General features: G+C 50.2%; 1 long non-coding RNA gene across 1 annotated transcript in view; it reads right to left on the bottom strand.

Moving 5' to 3' along the window:
- Nucleotides 1-10,604, bottom strand: part of LOC113972580 — a 13,502-nt gene extending 2,898 nt beyond the window's left edge. Inside the window, exons 1-2 of the long non-coding RNA XR_003535943.1 lie at nucleotides 10,593-10,604; nucleotides 9,926-9,928 (exon numbers count right to left, since the gene is read on the bottom strand). This is a non-coding gene — a long non-coding RNA (uncharacterized LOC113972580). The remainder of the gene's footprint in view (nucleotides 1-9,925; nucleotides 9,929-10,592) is intronic.
- Between the last annotated feature and the right edge of the window lie 6,171 nt (nucleotides 10,605-16,775).

Below are 16,775 nucleotides of genomic sequence, written 5' to 3'. Positions count from 1 at the left end.
ACACAGGTCCAAGCCCTCTGAGAAGTGTCTTTAAGGGAATAAACACAAGGCCAAGCCCTCTGAGAAGTGTCCTTAAGGGAATAAAAACAGGTCCACGGAATTTCAATGTGATGAGGGTCTGTTAATACTCTTTCCATTCTCCATCACCACTTAATTGGGTTTCCTGGCTGTGAGATCACTGACCAGGCCCAGGAGGACCATCCCTGGGGACAGTCATTGCCATCAGACTCCACGCTGCTCATTCCCTGGGCTTCCCAAGTGCTGCTGCTCTAAAACCTAGAAGGAGCTTCTGTTTAAGATTTCTCATTTCTTGTTTACCTGTTCATTTGAGCTTGGGGAGGAGACGGATTCTTCTCATCTGTGCTGTGAATAGGAAGCAAACCAAGGTTTCCCCAGGACTCCAATCCACAAGGAATGGTGCCAGTGTCAGCTTCAAAGACCTTAAGGCTTCACGGTTGTTCAGAAGAAGCTTCCTGTATTCACAAGGAAAACTCTCCTGGCATGCTCCTGTTGGTTTTGCCGGGATCACCTTGACACTCACACATTGTCCAGGAGTTGAAACAACAGCAGGGAGCAGAATTACACATAAGGGAATGAACAGGGTGTTGTTATGCAATAAATCAAAGCATTCAGTCACGAGGCCAGAAATATTTGCATCAGAGGGAGCTCGGAATAGAAGTGAAGCATCAAAGATTTTGGCCACTGGAGTACTACAAAGATCCACCAACCCTGCTGTTTTCACAGCTGATTTTCACAGCCAGGTCTCAGTATCTTTGTGGGGACTCTGAAGGCAAAGCACGTTACATGGACTCTGTTCCTACAAGTCCATCAAGGGCTTTGCCTGGCCCAGCTCCAGGAGAGAAGACCCACCGGATCTGATTTTGGAGAACACATAGTTGAGCAATATCTGTGCAAAGCTCTCCACTTATATTAGTGTCATCCTCCACCTCGATAATAACTAAAAATAAAGTGCTGCAATAATCAACTAGATTGACTAAGACAGATGCTGCTTTTAACATGTGTACTGTAATTAACTTACACAGGGCTAGAAAGCTCCATCTCAGCCTCTTCCCACAGTGGAGGAAGTTTGGCTTTCTAATAATAGGAGCTGGTAACACATGTTGAATTATAAAGTAATGAAAGTTGGTTTTGGCAGGAACAATCCTGGTTTGTCGTGCTTCCATTTAATCTCCAAGCCTGACAGGCGCTCTGCTCCCAGCTGCTGCTCCTGCAGCTCCTTCTGACTGTCTTTCCTCTGGCATAAGGTAGGGCACAAACCCTTCACAAGGGGAGAGGGGGTGGCTGTCTCTGCCTGGCCTCCTGAGGATGTGTGTGCTGACTCTCTCTCAGGTGCCATATGGTTTGCACACACCAGTCAGCACCACACACACACACACCCAGCACGTTGTGTGTGCACACCCACACACAGCCTGGCCCAGCTACCAGCTCTGAGCTTCCCTTGGAGTGGCCTCACCCTGAACTCTCACATTTGGGCTGGCACAGCACTGTGTGAGCAGCAGATAAAAGATGCTTCAGTGCCCTCTCCCCCTCTCCAGCCTGCACACGGGCGGTGCTGTGCAATGTGCTCCCACTGCCCTCAGCTGCTGTTGACAGACATCCACTGTGCTGGGACACAGCCTGGGCTGTAAATGTTAGTTAGCACCTTCTGGGTCAGTAACTTCCGTCAAAAATTCTCTCCTAGTCCCAGTTTTCAGATCCTGATTCCAACCAGTCTCAGTGCCCTTCTTGGAACCTGCTGTCTTGGGATCATCGCTGGCATCAGCAGCTTCCTCCCGCATGCCTGACCTTCTCCCTTCCTCCACAGCTCCTCAGCTGCTCTCTCCTTCCTTCCTTGGCCAGATCACCCCTTTTGGCAGGAATGCAGTTCAGGCAGCCTGGCTTGCTGGCTCTGATCTCCCCAGCCCAGCCAACATCCACAGGAACTCGGTGACAGGAGGGGCTTCTGTGTGTTCTAGAACCCCAGAACCCACCCTGGATGTTCATTTTGGTTGATAGACCATGTCCCCAGCCTTCTTGCTGGGTTAAGAAGCCCATCATGCCCTCACATCTCCAGCTGGCCATGTCAAGATACCCCCTCCACACACACACCCCAGCGAGTGCAGAGCATGTGAGGTAACCCAGAAACTGTCCCTCTTCATGTCACCACTCCAGGCCAACCTGACCAGCAATAACTGACCCTCACTCTTCTTTTACTTTTGCTGCCTGCCTTTGCCTGGGCTCTGAGATTTGCAGAGCAGTTTATCCTTGCCTGACTCCTCCCTCCACTCATGGAAAAGCCCCCCCCACACTGATGTCTGTGCACTGTGTGTGTGCAGAGCTGCTCTTTCTCAGAGGGGCATCTCCAGGACACAAAAGGTGATGGGCCAGGACTGCACTTGGTCAGATCCAGTCAAAGAGGCATTTTTCATTTCTTTTCCCCTAGTTTTTATCTCGTTAGGATGCCAGAGGAAAGGTTTGCAGCCATGTCCACATCATGTAGCATTGATCTGGCTTCCATCTGCCCCCTCTGGCCCCCTCTGACTCCTGGGGAGGTGAAGAGAGCTCAGGATCCACCAGGCACGGTGGACAAAGGTAGGGATGAGATTCTCTGCCTGCTCCAATGAAGATTTAACAAGTTCAGCCCTGAATTTTGTGTAAGACTTGGCCTATCTCTTGCCACTCACTATTTATTTACTCTGTTTGGCTCCCCACCAGAGGAGTGCCTGGAGCTGTTCTGCAACTCTAAGGGAGAGAAGCAGCCTCATGGGGAGTGGGGTGGTCAAGCAACTGCAGAAAAAGGCAAGGAAAGAAGGAAACAGTGTCCCCACAGCACCATGAGCAGCAGAGAGGTTCCATTTCAGGTCACATTTCAAACCAAATACTGCATTTCAAAGCCTGATGCTTTGACTCCTGCTCAGCACACCCATAGTTAACTCCAAATTCTGGTACTTGGCTTATGGGAGATAATGAAATGTTGGCAAAAGTCATGTTTCATGGCCAAGAAGTCACCTATTACAGAAAGCACAATGTGCTGGACACCTCTGGCATCCCTTGGGGCACTCCAGCAGCTGCCTCAGGCAGCAAGGTACCAGCATGTCTTGTACACACGTGATTTTCCAAGGTTTATATTCCACTTGAATCAAAAGTTTGCTTCTAAACATGCAAAGACTTCTCAGATAGACACATGTAATGCAAATGCAACTCTCCCACCTCTTTTTCAATGCAGAAGAGAACTCAAACTCCTCAGTTTCCTCAGCTTTGTGCCTTTGGACTGAGGATTAACCATAACCAACTTCCAGCTCTTCCAAAGGGAAGTTAGATCCATCAAATAAAAGGTGAGATGGAAACATGTGGCAGAGGCTCTGGCTTCTGAAGGTTTGCAAGGGGTTCCAGGTAGGAAACACTGCCCTGAACACCTCAGTGATTTCCAGGAGAGAATGCAAATACAATCCACACACAGGGACTGCCCAGGAAAATGGCCAGTGTAACATTTACCCACCTAGTTCTTGGTTGAACTCTATGATCTTAGAGGTCTTTTCTGATTTTAATCATTCTATAACTGACCCTTTGGTACAGCCATTGCTTTTCCCCTTACTGCTGGTTAGCAAGGGCAGCAGGAGTGAAGCAGCTGACCAAGATGCTGTAGTTGGAGGATTTTGAGCTCAGTGAGAGATTCCCCTCCAGTGACACTACTCTGCCTGGACCAGGCTTTTTCTGGGATGAGCCACTCTGGGAAGGAACCTCACTGCCAGAGAGAGAACACAGTCCTGAACAAGCAGGGGCACGTCAGGGCTCCCAGGCCGTGGGAGGGAAGGCGGCTGCAGCCTGGGAAGGGAGGTGCAAAAATTTGTGATGGGGCAAAAGAGTAGGAAGTGGGGCGTGTTTTGGGGAACAGAACCATTAGAGATGATAAAATACCCTGTTGGGGACAGAACCTGGACAAGGAGAGGTTGTTCTCCATGGAGTCCCACATTCCAGAAGCTGGGCCCTCTCTAAGTGCTCTGGTGGAAGATGCAGCCCCAGGCACTTGCCAGCACTGAGAAATGTCAATCTTCTTGACACCAAGCCCTGCTGCTGCTGTGGGATCTCCAGCCCAGAGTGCAGAGCAGAGCACAGCCACACCAGCACTCCCTGTCCCTTCTCACCAGGTACAGCCACAAACCCCGAACACTGGTTTTCAACAGAATTACCCTTTGTTGCAAGATTACAGCAGCTCTGAACGCAACCAAATCCGTCTGGCTGCCTTTTCTATGGTGCTCAGTTCTCCAAATGCAGTCAAAGCCACTCTCAGCCAGTTTCACTTATGAAAAGTCGAGCAAACCTGCGAGTTTGACACAAAACGCGAGCCTTAAAGCATCAAAGGTTCTCTTGGAGGGTTGGTGAACTTTAGCAATGCCTTTGATGAAAATGGTCTGAGTTTCAAGTGTGTAATGAAACCCCAAATCATTCAAGTTTCACATGGTTGCAAATATTTCTCACAGTTCTGATCAAAGGTGTATTCAGCAGGGGAGAAGCTTTGATTTTGCAGTACAGGGGACGTGCTGAAATTTTCAAAGCCAGGCCTTGGGATTTAGCTGAGCAGTTCTTCTTGGAAGCAGTGCAGCTAAACTTAGCAACGCTTAGGGGAAGGAATGCCAAGATGCCATGTTTGGATTATTCCTGTTACCCCTAACCCCCTTCCCAGGGGGAAGCTTTAATCCCCCCAGTGATGTCCAGGAGATTGCACGGCCCTGCAGCACGTTTGGGTTCCAGAGCCGCCCTTCCTACACATTTATTTCCAATACTCTTCCCTGACTTCTCTCTCCTGGCTGCTGACATTGCTGCTCTGTAGTGCAGCACTTCAGAGGGAAAGCCTGAGTGCTTTGAGGAGGAGGCATTAATGCTGCAGGACTGGCTGCTGACCCACATTCCAGCAGACAGGCACTGGGAAGGCTTCCCTGGATCCCACCACCACCCTGTGTCTCCCTGGCCAGCACCACCCTGGGTAGAACAGAAAAGCAGCCTCATCTTTCTGTGTGCTCAGTGAGGAGACCCAAATCCCCCTGGAGCCAGAGGCAAATGTAAATGTCTGGGTTTAATACCACTGCCTTGCTGTGAAGTCTTCATTTGTGACAACCATTTCCATAGCAACAGACTGATCTCGCTTGCAGGACTGTGGTCCCCTTGGAAGAGCAGGTGGAAGGAGGGAACAGAGAAAGCACAAAATGCTCTGGAGAAGCAGATACAAGTATTTGACACAGAATCACAGAATGTGCTGAGTTGGAAGGGACCCACAAGGATCATCCAGTCCAACCCTCAGCCCTGCACAGGCCCATCCCCAAGAGTCACACCCTGTGTCCCAGAGGATCATCCAAACCCTCCTGGAGCTCTGGCAGCCTTGGGGCTGTGCCCACTGCCCTGGGGAGCCTGGTCAGTGCCAACCACCCTGTGGGGGAAGAACCTTTCCCTGAGATCCAACCTGACCCTGCCCTGACACAGCTCCAGCCATTCCCTGGGTGCTGTCCTTGGTCCCCCCCAGAGCAGAGCTCAGTCCCTGCCCCTCCTCTGCCCCTGCCCAGGCAGTTGGAACTGCACTGAGGTCTTCCCTCAGTCTCCTCTTCTCCAGCTGAACACACCAAGTGCCCTCAGTGTCCTCACACGGCTTCAAATCAAGGCTCTTCCCCACCTTCGTTTCCTCCTTTGGACACTCTCCGATGGCTGAACATCTTCCTTATACTGTGGTGCCCCAAAGTGCCCCAATGTTGCAGGTGAGGCTGCCCCAGGGCAGAGCAGGGCAGGACAATCCCCTCCCTCACCCATGATGCTGGCTCTGATGCCCCCAGGGCAGGGATGTCCCTCCTGGCTGCCAGGGCACACTGTCACCAGCGTCAGGCTCCAGCAGGGCAGAGCTCCCAGAGAAAGGGAGTTCTCCAGGAATCAACCTCGATGTGCCCCGGGCATGGCACAGGGATCCCAAGGCTGCTCTCCTGTGCTGTGACACCTTCCCTGTCTAAAGGCACACCCTGGAGGCAGAGGAGCACTTTGGGTGCTGCAGCCCCCAGTTCAAGGTGTGCAGGGCAGGGGATGGGTCACACACAGTCAGTGGGTGGGAGCTCTGATCACAGCCATTTGCTCTATCCCCAGATCACCTCGTGGCCTATTTCTGTCCTCCCGAGGCAGCAGCAGCAGTAACACTGACCCAGCAGACCGAGCTGGAATTAGGCACAGACTAAATAATGTTTAGACGCCGCCTTTCCCCGGCAGTAACCTGGCACTGCGGAGAGGCAGAGCTTTGTCATGCTGAGAGATACAACTCTGCTCCACCAAAGATACACTGCACACGCTGATTTTCCTAAGAACAACCCATTTTACAGGCAGCCTGGCGTGATACCACTGCTCATTCCCACATCCAGCTTCCAATCAGTGCAAATAATGTGCAGGAGCATTACAGAGCCATCAAGTGCTGCCCCAGGGGCAGGAACGGTGTCTGCTCACAAAGGGCTGGAGCAGCCAAGGACTTCTTTAGGCAGCAGCAAGTTTTTCTGACTAATGTGTTTTTTTGACTAATGTGTTTTTTTTGCTTCTTGCTAATTTTGTTATTTTCCCTGAGATATTACAGTAAGTGGCCTGGTGGCCCCTTGTGATTCCATCAACTAAATCACATCGCAGCAATTTAACACCAGAGGTGGCACCTTTGGCTGGCACATCTCACTTTAATGTGCCCACGGGCATTTATGCAGACAGCCCTGCAAAGGCAAGGCAGATTTTTGTCCTCCAACCTGCCCAACTCCCTATTTAGTTGTTTTTATTGTCCAAATAAGAGGCTACTCTAATAACAGGTTCAAAGACCGGAAGCTCAAAGGGGAGAGAAGATCCAGAAAACTTTAGTAGCTTTAGTATTTACCTACTTAACACTTCACCAAAACCCATCATTCCTGAAATTAAGCCTCGTACAGACCTCGGTGCTTCCTGAGGGACTGACAAATCTGTTGAGGAGGTTTTTCTGCACAGATTCCCCGGAGCCCTGGATGATTTCATTGCTGAAGGCACCACCATTGTGAGAATTGGAACTATTTCCTTTACTAAACCCAGTAAAGGATGCCCCAGGAAGACACAGTGAGTTCTGATGTTTTAGCATGACTTTGTGGGTTCAGATGTTGATCAATAATTCCTACATGCTTTCAGCTTTGTTCTTAGTACAGAACCATCAGCCTACTAGAACCATCCCCTTGCTGCTCATATCCCCCACCCCATCACTCCCATATCAGAAAGCTGAGGAAAAAATAAACAAAAAAAAAAAAAAAACAAACCAAGCCCCCCAAACCCTGTAAGCTTTTTTACAACCCCTTCACAAAGCTTCAAGGTATAGAAGTACTTCCTAGCCAGCTCAAACCACACTAAATTCCCCATCTCCAACCAATATCCTGAGCAAAAACCATCTCTCTCATCACATCAGCACACTCACAAGAATTTTAGGAGCCAACCTTTTATCTCTCAGGAGGGCAAACACTCCACTGCCTGCCTGATTTGCTGAATTGGGTATTTTCTCCCCCTTCATGCAAACGAGCAGTTAATTATTTACAAGCCTGTCTGTAATGCTCTAGTTTACACGCTGGAATTTACATGATTTATTAAACAAAATGGCATTTAAAAAGAAATCCTGTCACGGATATGTCATCCTTAAAGGAGACTGAACATTTTTTTTTCTGAAGAAGTAAATAAATTGAGGAATTGCTGCAAATGCCTTGTTTTGTTTGCAGCCATTTAGAGCTGAAACCATCTCCCTTCTCCCTTCATTCACAGCTTTGGTGAAGTCTCATTAGCTGACTAACCTTTGTGAGGATGGTGGTGTGGAAGCAGGAACTGCTTCCTGAGGAAGATTATACATTAATCATGGATTCCCAAAGGACTGTCTTAAAAATCTGGGAAGGTCAGCTTTAACTCTGTGTTGATTAGTGGCCCAGAGAACACAACAGAGAAATTTAAAGTGTATTTAACACTTGCAAGGTTTTTTTTTTAAAGTTTTTTAACCCAAGCCTGGGGTTTTTTTTCTGCTGTGAAAATCTGATTTTGTCTGACAAAACATTTGATAAGTGATTGTGGTGGATTGTTTGGTTGAAAAGCTTTACAAATGTAGAAAAAGCGACTTTATTTTCCCATTTCAGTTTTATTTTTCTCGTAACAATATCCCATTTAGAAGGAAAGTGCTGCTGCATATTCCTGAGCGTTATTCATTCCAGAAACAGAGTGTGATGCTGCAGAGCCTGGCTAATTCCTGCCTGGGCATCACTCCATGCTTGGAGCTGGACCTTCCCAAAGCTCAGGCAGAGCCTCCAGACACAATTAGCTGAGCTGGGTCCCCCTTAAGTGGAGAGAAACCCTCATGCATTTAAGGCTGAGTCAAAATGATTGAAGCTGAACTTCAAACAATAAACATATCCATCATTTTCCCTTCATTGGATCCCACGTGTATCAATCATGATCTTCACAACCACCACAGAAGCTCCGTTCCCACACTTCCCACTGCTCCAAGTATCAATGTCCTTGCACTTGGCACGGGCGACCTGCACTCTCTAACTCATCTTTTGTCAGCTAAAATGCCTTCTAATTTCCCTTTTTTGACAAGCAGGTGTGATCCATAACTGCTAAAACAGTAGGTTCATTTGTTATTGCAGGAAATGATGCAACTGAACAGGAGTTGCCCTGTAAAAATCTGTAAATAACAGGAATGTGGCCGTGAGTAAAATATTCAGATAGAAATCAAGTTCACTTTTGGGCAGTGCCAGTACTTAAATCCCTGAGCCAGGTTACTGAGAGATGGATATGGAGACTTTTGAACTGAGGTCCAGTGTCCTTTTGAAACACTCAGTTCTGCTGCCAGTCAGTGGCTTTGGTGTGGAAATCCTGGGGTGAACTTTGGGTTATCAGAAGATCAGGCTCAATAATTGTCGTGCTCTGCTCTGGCCTTACAATCCCTGGGCAGCTGAAGCAGAGACTCTGAGGAGGAGTTTTTTAGCACTGACACTGCTGTCTCCCTTCCTTTGCACAGCTGAGCTCTGGAAACACTCAGCACAGCAGCTCCAGTGTCTGTGAGAAACACTGAGCAAGATTATTGGAAAATATTGCCTCTCATCATGCAGGGGGTGTGATCAGTGAAGTGGCTTATTTGGACCCACTTCTGACAGCAGAGGTGTGCTCCCAGCCCTCCTGGGGCTGCATTTCCATTGGATTTTGGGTGAGCTGGAATTAGTGTAACTGATGGAATTAGTGTAACTGATGGAGAGACTCCAGGCTTTTGTGGGTCTGAATGAAGTGAGACTCCAACTTCGGGGGCTGCAGAAACTGAGCCATGTTTTCCTCTTGTCTTGCAATCCAGGAGAGAGATGTGTGCACAATCCCAGATGAAGACATCCATCTAAAGTGAGATTGGAGCACTCTCCAGATTGATGAGATAAAGCTGGGACTAAACCTGCTCTTAGGTGTCTGTTGAATGCAGCCAGTGATGGGCCCAAGAGCTCCCACAGCATCAGAGGATGAAGAGACAGAGACAATGCCACAGATGTGGTGTGGGAAAGACAAACTTTCCTGACACGAGTCCCTTCTGGATCGTGACATGGAGTGCTCCACCTGCCCTTGCTACCTGTTAAATGAGTGTTCTCTGAACAAAAGGCTGAGCAAATCATTATTAGATTAGGCAAAAAAATTATCTCAAGACACAGTCATTTTCTTCCTCTGCTTGTGAGGCTGGAGTTACACCTTCTGGTAAAGAGGATAAGAGCAGAGGCAGTATGGATTTCCACTGTGTGCCTCAGCTATGACCAAACTGCACCATCCCCTCAAGAAAACAGGAGCCTGGCATCTTGGGCACAGTCAGTTCTTAGCTGGGCACCAGGGATGTCAGGCAGACCAGGATTTGTAATGTGGGGAAAGCTGAGAGCACCACAACATCCTCAGTGACTGCAGTGATAGGACAAGGAGTACTGGGGACAAATTGGAAGAGGAAATTTAGGTGAGATGTTAGGAAGAAATTCTTTGCTGTGAGGGTGGTGAGACACTGGCACAGGTTGCCCAAGGAGATGGTGGATGCCCCAACCCTGGCAGTGTTCAGAGCCAGGTTGGAAAAGGCCTTGAGCAATGTGGTCTGCTGGAAGGTGTCCCTGCCAGTGGCAGGGGGGGTTAGGACTAGATGACCTTTAGGGTCCCTTCCAACCCTTAAGATTCTATGATTCTATGAATGGCTGAGCACCCAAAAAAATGATCTGCAGTCAGCAAACACTCTGCAGAGCTTTCCCACCAACCCCAGTGGGCACTGGGTTAGATTTTTTGGGTTTTGACTCAGATGCTTACTGCAGTATCCTTCAGGAGGAGCTCTGTGGACTCAAACCCTTGACTGACCTGGACAAGGACTGAGCAGAGATGGGAAAGTTGAGAAGTTCCTGCTCAGTCTCAGTGCTCTGAGCCCAGCCTTGCTGATGGTTTGCTCATTTTGTGCCTGTGTGATTTGCTTTACAGAGATGGCACCACCCCTCCTTGGCAGTGATTTATCCTCTTCCTTGATGCACAGCCAAAGGAGCCTCCTCAGACAGGTTTTCTGTGGGCTTTGCTCGTCAGACCCTGCCTGCAGCATCCTGGAAGGAAAATTCTCTGAGAGGTGAGGATGAAAGTTCCTCACACAAGGAACCTGGAGAGGCCACCAGAGTCCCCAGGACACGCAGGGCCAGGCATGAGGCTTTATGAGCAGCTTGTCTAGAGCGTGTATTCCTCTGGGATGCACTCACAAACCAGGGCTGCCCAGCTTTGGACATCCCACTGGAGCAGCTCTCGCTTCAGAGAGAGCACTGAGGTGGCAGAGGGAGAGATAAAAGCAGTTGATTTGGACTCCAGCTTCTGTCTTGGAGCTGAATTCTCCTTGTCTGTGCAACCTTGGCTTGATTTTACACAGGGCACCTCTCACCTGCTTCAAACATGAGATTAGGCAAAGCATTCAAAACTGGTGACAACCACCAAAAATCCCCTCAGCCACTGAATAACAAACCCAGGCCTTCCTAGGGGGGAATCAATCCCTGTTAGTATTCTGTGCAATGCAAGAGAAGCAATTCTCCCCAGCTCTGCCTTAAATGCCACTGTATGTCACACTTTGCAGAAGCTGAGAGTTCCATTTTCAGCACATTGATCTCCAATTCAATCAATAGCTTTGAGCAAGTCCACCTGTCGGATGCACAGAGCAGAGCTGAGCTCCCCAGCCTGCAGCAGGCGTGCATGGAAAGGTCTGGAAATGCACCTGGAGTTGCAGGAGCTCCTGTTGTGCTGCACACACAAGTGGCATCACTGAGCTCCGGGACAAAAGGGGGGTTTCACTTTGGTCCTTCAGGAGATCATTCCTGGAGGAGCAACCAGAGGTCCTGTGCAGCAGGAGCAGGGGAATCTGCTCCCTGTTGCACTGCCAGCCTGCCCACTTCACCCTCAGAGCCAGCCTAGGCAGCCCAAGGACAGTGGAGAGGAATTCTGTGAGGAGCTGGTGGAATTATTTGGAGGAGGCTGAGGGTAAAAGGCTGGAGGCTGGATGAGGTGCTCTGCTGGAAGGCCAGCTCCTGGCAGGGCTGTCTTTAAAGCTCCTCTGTGGGCTGGAATCCTGTCTCATCCTTCAGGGAACGGCTGTCAGCCCTCAGGAGATGAGAACTGACAGAGTAAGGAAGACAATTCCTGCCCCTGGAGGTGCCCAAGGCTCTCAGGCCTTCCCAGCTGGGTTGCAGTGGTGAGACAAGGGAATGCCAATGAGGAGCTCTGGAGAACTCACCACCCTCCTCCCCCCAGAGCCAGGGGCACAGTAAGGAGTGGGATGTACAAGTGGAAAAGGGGTCCCAGTGCTCTGGAGCACCCACTGGTGTCCTGGCAGGCATGGAGGGGATTCCTGCTCTCAAGGTTGATCAGACTGGGGGGATTTTGCCACTTGGAAGGCCCTGAGATGGCTCCAGTGTGAGGGGGAACAGGTCTTGGGCATCTCCTGGGAGGTGTGACCAGCCTGTGGCACAAGGAGGCAGGTCCTGCTCACGTGCTCAGGGAACAGCTTTGGGGTCAGGAAGGAGTTTTCCCCTGGGACAGATTTGCCTTGGCCCCCAGGTGTTTTTGCCTTTCTCTGCAGCATCACCACTGCTCAGGGCTCCCCTGGTCCCTTTGGGCATGTGCTCATGGAGGAGCTGGGAAGTATCCCTGGAATTCTTTTCCTCTGCAGAACTGAGCACAGCCCCCTGCCAGGGTTCCTTTGGGACATGTTGAGTTGGTGCCTGCTGCTCCTACTTGGTGCCTGCTGCTCCTACTTGGTTCCTGCTCTTGTGCCCCACATCTGGGAGCAGGGGAGGCTTTCTTTGGCCCCCCTTTCTTTGCTCTTTCTGCAAAACCAAGCTCTGCTGTGCAGGAAGTGCATGGCCAGGTAAGGCTGAAAGATCCAGGGACAACAGAGTCTGGAGTACTTTGGATTGTGCATCCCTGGGACAAAGAGTCACCTTTGTCCTTTCTGAGGAGAACATTTAGACAGGCTGGATGCTGCAGCCTTCCCTCAGAAGAAAACTGCCTGAACACACATCCATGGGCAGACAGGACAAGGAGGAAGAGTTTTAAAAAAAGGCAAAGAGATTTAGATTGGATGTTAGGCAGGAATTCTTGGCTGTGAGGGTGGGGAGGCCCTGGCACAGGTTGCCCAGAGAAGCTGTGGCTGCCCCATCCCTGGAAGTGTCCAAGGCCAGGTTGGACGGGGCTTGGAGCAACCTGGGCTGGTGGAAGGTGTCCCTGCCCATGGCAGGGGGTGGGATGAGATGATTTCCCTTCCAACCTAAACCATTCCACTATTCCTGCCTGGCTACCCCCCCACTTTGTCAGGATGTCTTTGTCCAGGGATGATGAACTAACAGTTTATCACCTGTCCCCAGCAGACACACACAGACCCTCTTCTCACTGGGACCTTCTGAGATTGTGCAGAGGTGACAGATGGAGAACATTCCCATATGGGATATTGTTAATTACTGGGGTCAGCTGAGATTATTAACAATGGCTGGGCAAGTACTGAGACCTTTCCCAGTGAGGCTCCTTTGTGGGAAAACAGAAACACAGAGAGCAAAAGAACTTGCCCATCTCACTCCTTAGGCAGAGCAGGAAAACAGGTGATTCTTGAAAAGGGGCTTATGGGGATAATTGAAATGTCTGATGAGAAAGCTGCTTTCCCTCCTCCACTGGACACACTGGGAAGGAAACACAGCAGGTAGAAAACAGAGTGCAGGAGTTGCATGAAGTTCTCCAGCTTCATTTGGGATGGCTGAGGTTTAGTCAATGTGCTTTTACGCCCTTCATTCATATGCCACTGATCTATGATGGGTTGTATTTATCAAGCTCCTTTGACAGTCCCTTCTGATCTTAGACCATCAATCTCTCTCCTTTTAGCTGCTGTGGGTTGTCCCCATTTTTTAGGAGCAGCCTGCCAGAGGAATGAGCCCTGCAGGGATTTGTCACTTCCCCGCACACGCCCCTCTGAGGTTCTGCTCTATCTTTAATCTCTGTGAGGCTCCTGGGTACAAATCACCCTCCTGGAGGGTGAACCCCCCTCCTGGAGTGCTCCCCTTGGATCTGTTCAGTTCCTGCACATATGGGGCATAAGTGGTGAAGTGGTTTTCATGGCTCAGGGAGACTCCAGGGCAGTGTGTTTTCTGTGGTGGTGTCCTGGGAATCCCAGAGCAGGGAATGGCTCTTTTCTTGGTTTCAGAACAAATATGCTCAGAGTTTCAGGCCCAGCCCAGCACTGTGCCAAGGAAAACAAAGAAAGGAACAACCTGTGGGTTTCCAACACCCAGGAGAAGCTACACAGAGCAGGACCCCCACAAGAGCTTGTTGCATTAGATGTAGCCCAAAAATGCCTGTGCTGCTGATGTGGCCTGAACCAAAACTGCTGGGAAGGTGACATCCAGCCTGCCAAGTCCTTCCAGGTCAGTGGGGACTTGGCCTTGTTCCAGCTCTGGGATTGCTGCTTCCTTAGCACAGTTTTGCTCCACAGGCATCTTCTCATCCCTGCATCCCACCCTCTGAGCCCTCTGCAAGGGATGGATTGAGAAGCACAGGGATTTTTTTACTAAACAGGATGGAAAGTGTTTCTGACACATTTGTTTTTGTTCTTACCTACCTGCCTTCAGCAAAACCCCAGCTCAACAAACCCAGTTTCTCTCTATGTTCTGGACAAGGCTCTGAGGGACAGGGTGGGATTGTTGGGGTGTCCTGGGCAGGGCCAGGAGTTGGACTGGATGATCCTTGTGGGTCCCTTCCAGCTCAGGATATTCCAGGATTCTATGATTTTTGAGAAACTTCAGGGCAAACAGTAAATAAACAAGTGCAACTTCCCCAGTGGGGATTAGACCTAAGAACTTCAATCTTTCCACCCTGTTCTTGGGACCATGACAGGGACTGTCATGTTGTCCTTCTCCCCATGTTCTGGGATGCTGTAGGGAAGTTTTGAGGCAGGTTTGAGCTCTCTGCCTTGGCACTGGTGCAGGTGACAAGCCTGAGCAGCCCTGAGCAGCTCACAAGCCAAGCCCAAGGTTGAAAGCCCAGGGAAAATTCAGAGTGACAAATGAAAATATTACAAAATAGGAGCTGGAAGTGATTTCCTCCTTTTCTGACCTATTGTTAATGCAGTTGTAGGGGAAATGGCAAATTCCACTGCTCTGATCCTGGCTTGTAATGAGCTCTCCAGCACCTCTGCAAGGAGTTTTATTTTAGTTTGATGGGTTTTAGAATTTAATTTTCAGTGGTTAAGAATTTGTGACCCTCCAGCTCACCTGAGCTCATGGAACTCAAAAGCCTTGGCTGCTTCTCCTCACCACACAGAAGGACACTTCCCCAAATTTCACTTGTAAGTTTTACATCTGAATATCTGGGGTATAAAGCAAATGAAGTACTGGTGAGTGTGAAACAACTCTACATATTCCTAGAGCTGGGCTTTGGAGCTTTCCCACCAAAGTTTCCGATCACTTGTGGAAAGTGGGGTTTTGTTTGCATCAAAGTTTGGCTAAAGCAGAAATATCCTGAACACTCAGAGTTCTGCTGCATCTCCATGGCAGCAAGATCACCCTGCTGGATCCTGCTGGATTTTCTTTTCAAACCAGGCAGGAGCAGGTTGATTCCATCATCCCATGGACAGACAAAGTGACTGGACAGGCTTTGCAGAGCACAGGGGGCTCTTGCCTTAGGCAGAGCTGGACTGAAGGAGAGGGGTGATAACTCTGATTTTACTGGGTTTAGTCCAAGTTTTCCCTGGCCACACTGTGCTCCCCAGGGTGTGTTCAGCACGGGCAGCTCTGGGTTTGCCACCCTGTCCCCTCCCAGGAGGTGTCACGTGCAGTTTGAGGCAGTGGAGACACAGGGATGAGGGACCCCATTCACTGGGCCAGAACCACCATGAACTGCCCATTTCCCTTTGGAAAGAGTTTGTCTGCCAGGGGAGGGTGGCAAACAGCCTGGAGGAGACTCCACAGACCCAGCTGAGCCCAGAGCCCCTCTGGATGAGGATGAGGATGAGGAGCTGCCTGGCAGAGACCCTGTGGCCACCATGTGGTGGATCTATTTACAGATCCATGTTTCCTTCTCCTCTCCTGCTGAGCCTTGCCTGCTTCATGGATCCCAGCTGCTCTGGAATGAAAGGTGGCAGTGGTGCTGACAAAGCCCTCTGGCAGCTCTGGGGAAGAATCACAGAATTACAGGATGTGTTGAGTTGGAAGGGACCCACAAGGATCATCGAGTCCAACTCCTGGCCCTGCACAGGACCCTCCCCAGGAGTCACACCATGAACCTGAGATCATCATCCAAACCCTCCTGGAGCTCTGGCAGCCTTGGGGCTGTGCCCACTGCCCTGGGGAGCCTGGGCAGTGCCCAACCAGCCTCTGGGGGAAGAACCTTTTCCTGAGATCCAACCTGACCCTGCCCTGGCACAAGTTCAGGCCGTTCCCTGGGTCCTGTCCCTGGTCACAGAGAGCAGAGATCAGGGTCTGCCCCTCCTTGTCTCCTCACAGGGAAGTTGTAACTACAGTGAGGAGAAGGAGGCAGCTGTGGGAGCCCATGCCCAGCCCCAGCACAGGCTCTGCTGCCCAGGCTGCAGCAGGAGAGGGCAGGGCAGGGCAGGGCAGGGCTTGTCCTCAGTGTGTGCTGAGCTCAGGCAGGCTGGGACCAAGAGCCTGCTTCTCAGTGCTGCAATCAGAGAGAACCAGCTGCTTCTTTAAACTGCAGGATCCCCCTCCATGCCATCCCCACTAACATGAAAATGGCTTTATAACAGGTATCTGAAGCTTTTAAATATTTGCTGGCCAGGTTTGAAGTTTTCTTTTCTTCCTCTAACATAGTTGTCTGGACCTTGAGCACATACCAGGTGCTTCTGGAACAGGACAGGCAACCCCTGCTCTCACCCTCCTCTGGGGCAGGCAAGGCAAGGAGCAGAGCCCAGACCAAAAGCCCCCCAAGCCCAATGTTAAAACTCCTCCATTTGCCTGACAAATAAACAGGACCCCAAAACAGTGCCAAAGCCACTGTGTTGGCACCGAGGTGGGATGTGCTGCAGGGTGGGTTTGGCTTGGGGTAGCTAATCCAGGATTGGAAAACATGCAGGAAAACCCAGGGCTGAAAAATCTGCAGTAAAACCCAGGACTGACAAACCTGCAGTACAGTCCAGGATGGAAAAAACCTTGAGAAAAACCCAGGGCTGGCAAATCTGCAGCCCAATTACTGCAGCTGCACCACGGAGTGATGGGGAGCTTGGGAGAGGG

Source organism: Neopelma chrysocephalum, unplaced genomic scaffold, assembly GCF_003984885.1.
Source record: "Neopelma chrysocephalum unplaced genomic scaffold, ASM398488v2 Primary Assembly neopelma1_94, whole genome shotgun sequence".
Taxonomy (NCBI): domain Eukaryota; kingdom Metazoa; phylum Chordata; class Aves; order Passeriformes; family Pipridae; genus Neopelma; species Neopelma chrysocephalum.
This window is presented reverse-complemented; position numbering and strand designations above follow the sequence as displayed.